Here is a 4,222-nt window from a genome sequence, read left to right as displayed (position 1 = left end):
ACAAATATAACTTCTTGTTCAAGGGCACAGGATGCTAAGGGATCACTCTAAATCCCCATGAAGTCAAAAACATTCTGGACTAAGTGACTGTTTGGCTAAGGGTAAAAAGTGAAAAAGTTCTTTCCAGGTTTGGTGTGTGTGTGTGAGTGAAAGCATGTATGTATATGAACATATACTTCAAGATTTTTCATAATTACGAAAGTTAAATGGTGACATGAGGTCGGGCTAAGGACAGATTTATTGCATGAAATGGGGTATGAGTATCAAAGCGACTTATTAATACAGGGGAAGTATATGGTGCTGTCAGAATACAGAGGAGGAATCCTCACTTTAGGTGGGCTTAGAGTACACTTTCTGGAATTGTGTTGCATATACTGGTAGGTCAGTAACTCCCCACCACCCCCTCACCACCTTCAGTGAGGCTGCTTCGTATATTTGTAATACAGTTAGTTTTATCACATTTTGCGTTATATTCTGAGATCCCTAACCTCCTAATTTTTTTTAAATTTGCAAACATGAAAGCTTACTCTGTGTTGTAAAGTTCTATTGATTTTGACAAATGTGTTTTCAGTATTACAGTGTTATGTGGAATAGCTTTACTGGCCTATAGTATCCTCTGTGCTTCGTCTGTTCAACCTGTCCAGCCCCTGCCACCTTGAACTCCTGGCAACCTTGACCTGTTTACCATCTCTATAGATTGCCTTTCCAGAATGTCATATAATTAGAATCATACCTTTTCTGGCTTTTCCAGACTAGCCTATTTCACTTAGCAATATATATGTTTAAGGGTCATCTGTGTGGTTGGTGCCATGACTTGATGGTTAATTTTTTTATGTTGTGGAATAATATTTCATTATATGAATATAATACAGGTATGTTTATGGCATTGAAGGACATTCTGGTTGCTTCCAAGTATTAGAAATTATGGATAAAACTGTTATAAACATTCATGTGCAGGTTTTGTCTAGATATAAATTTTCAAATCAGTTGAGTAAATGCTGTAGTGTGTGATTACCGGATTCTATGTTTTTTTCTGAAACAGGAGCCTCAAGCTGTCCCCCTTGGTTGAGTGCCATGGCATTTCAGCTCACAGCAACCTCCAACTCTTGGGCTCAAGCGAGTCTCCTGCCTCAGCCTCCCAAGTAGCTGGGACCACAGGTGCCCGCCACAACACCCAGCTATTTTTTGGTTGCAGCTGTCATTGTTGTTTGGTGGGCCCAGGCTGAATTCGAACCTGCCACCTTGGGTGTACGTGACTGGTGCCTTAGCCACTTGAGCCACAGGCGCTAAACCTGGATTCTATGTTAAGACTATGTCTAGCTTTGTAAGAAACTGGAGAACTATCTTCCAAAGTGGCTTTACTATTTTCCATTCCCACCAACAATAAATAAGAATTCCTGTTGCTTCATATCCTCACTAGCAGTTAATAGTGTCAGTTTTTGGATTTTAGTTATTCTAATAGTTGTGCAGTAGTAGCAGGTTCTTGTTTTAATTTATAATTCCCTAATAAAAATGATGTCAAACATTTTTATATGCTTAATTGACAATTATGTATCTTCTCTGGTGAAGTGTTTGTTTTGATCTTTCCTTAATGTTGATTTCTGTGATGTCTGTATATTTTTGACACAAATATTATTCTGATATGTGTTTTCAAATCTTTTCTCAGTGTATAGTTTATCTTTTTATTCTTAATATTGTCTTTCTTGGATCAGTAGTTTTTAATTTTAGTAATTTCCATCTTACCAATTTTTTTTTCCTGAGACAGTCTCACTTTGTTGTCCTTGGTAGAGTGCAGAGGTGTCACACCTCACAGCAACCTCAAACTCTTGGACTCAAGTGATTCTTTTGCCTCAGCCTCCCCATAGCTGGGACTACAGGCAACCATCACAATGCCCAACTATTTTTAGGCTGGTCTCGAATTCCCGAGCTCAAGCAATCCATCTGCTTTGGCCTCCTGGAGTGCTAGGATTATAGGTGTGAGCAACCATGCCCCATCTTGCCAATTTTTACTTGATGGATCAGGTATCATATTTAAACGTTCATCACCTATAAAAACATACTCCACATCTTATGTCATTAGGGAAAGAGAAATTAAAACAATAATGAGATAATGCTGTGACTGGTTAGAATGGCTGAAATTTAGAACACTGACAATACCAAACGTTGGCTGGAATGTGGACGAGAAGAAACCCATTCTTCACCTGGTGGAATGTAAAACAGTCCAGTCACCGTGGAAGACAGTTAAGCAATTTCTCACAAAGCTAAATAAATCTATTCTTACCATAGGAACTAGAATTGGAGCTCCTTGGTATTTCTCCAAAGGAGCTAAAAACTTACATCCACACAAAAAGCTGCACACAGATTTTTGTTAGCAGCTTTGTTAATAATTACCAAAACTTGACAACAACCAAGAAGTTTTTCACTGGGAGAATGGATAAATGTTCTTGATAAATTTAGTCTGTGGAATATTGTTTAGTACCAAAAAGAAAAGGGCTATCAAACCATGAAAAGACAAAGGGAAAACTTAAATGTATATTACTAAGTGAAGAATGCCAATAAGAAAAGTCCATGAACTGTTTAATTCTAACCGTGGGACATTCTAGGAAAGTGAAAAGTATAAAGACTGTAAAAGATCAGTGATAGCGAGGGAATGAGAGGAGGGAGGGACGAGTGGAATTCTAGGACAGTGAAATATTCTTCTGTGTGATGCTAAAATGCATGTCGTTATACCTGGCCAAAACTCAGAGGTAGAATACTACCAAGAGCTAACCCTAATTTAAGCTATGAACCTTGGGTCATAATGCTGTGTCAAGGTAAGCTCATCAATTGCACTGCTCCAATGGGGGATGTTGATAATGAATTACTTATTCAATACCTTTATTATATATAATATTGTTCAAGTCTCCTATTTCTGCTTTCGTGGGTTTGGGAGTTTGTTTCTTTCAGGCAATTTGTCCATGTCATATAGTCTTCCACAGAGCATGGAGTTGTCCACAGTATTCCACTGTTCTTCTTCATGTCACTGAGATACATGAGGATGACTCTTCTTTCATTTCTAATATTAGTGCTTTTTTGGTTGGCCTTACTAAAATGTTATTTATTGTACTGGTCCTTTCAAAAAGTATATTTTGATTTCACTGATATCCTATGGATTTTGTGTTTCAGTTTTCTGCTCATGTTAGGTCTTCAAATTGCTCTTCTTCCTCTAGTTTTTTAAGGTGTAAACTCACGTTATAGATTTTAGACCTGTAATGCTATAAATTTCCCTCTAAACGATGTTTTTACTGCATCCCACAAACTTTGGTAAGTTATATTTTCATTTATTTCAAAATAGTTTTTAATTTCACTTGAAATTGCTTCGAACCATGTTCAATCAGAAGTATGCTGAGACCTTTCCCATCCATCTTTCTGTTACTGATTTCACTTGTGGTCTGACAACGTACTTTGTATGATTTTATCCTTTCAAATATGTAATGTTGTTTTTCACAGACCAGAATTTGGCCTATTTTAGTGACGATTCCGTGTAATCATAAGAAGACTGTATACTGTATTGGGATGAGGGTTCTGTAAATGTCACTTCTATTAAGTTGATTGAGAGGGCTACTCAGGCCACTCTGTCCTCAGTGACCCTGCATGTGTGAGCTGTTAGTTACTGAGAGAGGGTAGCTGGAGTCTTCATCTATAGTCGTGGAGTTGTCTATTTCTTCTTGCAGTTCTATCGGTTTTGCCTTACATGTTTTGATTCTCATGTGTTAGTTGCATAGGATTGTTATATCTTTTTGGAGAAGTGGCATTTTTATTATTATGCAGTGATCCTTTCTTCCTGACAAGTTTCTTTGTTCTGAGGTTTTCTGTATCTGACATTAAACTTTTACAATTATGTTAAATAATCAATTCTTAAAAGTTTTCCTTATCATTCTAGTATTTAAAACAGTCATACCCATTTTAAACAAGTGCTCTTTTCAAGAGTGTAATAGAGAATCCAGAGTAAATAAAGGAGATTTATTTGAATTTATACAACTTATAAATACTTTATTTATTGAACATCAAGAAATTAGCTGCAAAAAATATTGAGTAAGAGAAGCATAAAAAATAAAACAAAACACAAATTGTAACCAAGGGGAACAAATTGCTAATGTTGAGAACTGAACTCCAATCTTCTCCTTACAGAAGAAATTCTCTTTTCACAGTAACTCTGTGTTTACAAATAACTCCCATGACT

Source organism: Otolemur garnettii, unplaced genomic scaffold (assembly GCF_000181295.1).
Source record: "Otolemur garnettii isolate 467f Iridium unplaced genomic scaffold, OtoGar3 scaffold00485, whole genome shotgun sequence".
NCBI classification, from domain to species: Eukaryota; Metazoa; Chordata; class Mammalia; order Primates; family Galagidae; genus Otolemur; species Otolemur garnettii.
The sequence above is the reverse complement of the archived record's forward strand: the minus strand, read 5'-3'. Positions refer to the sequence as shown.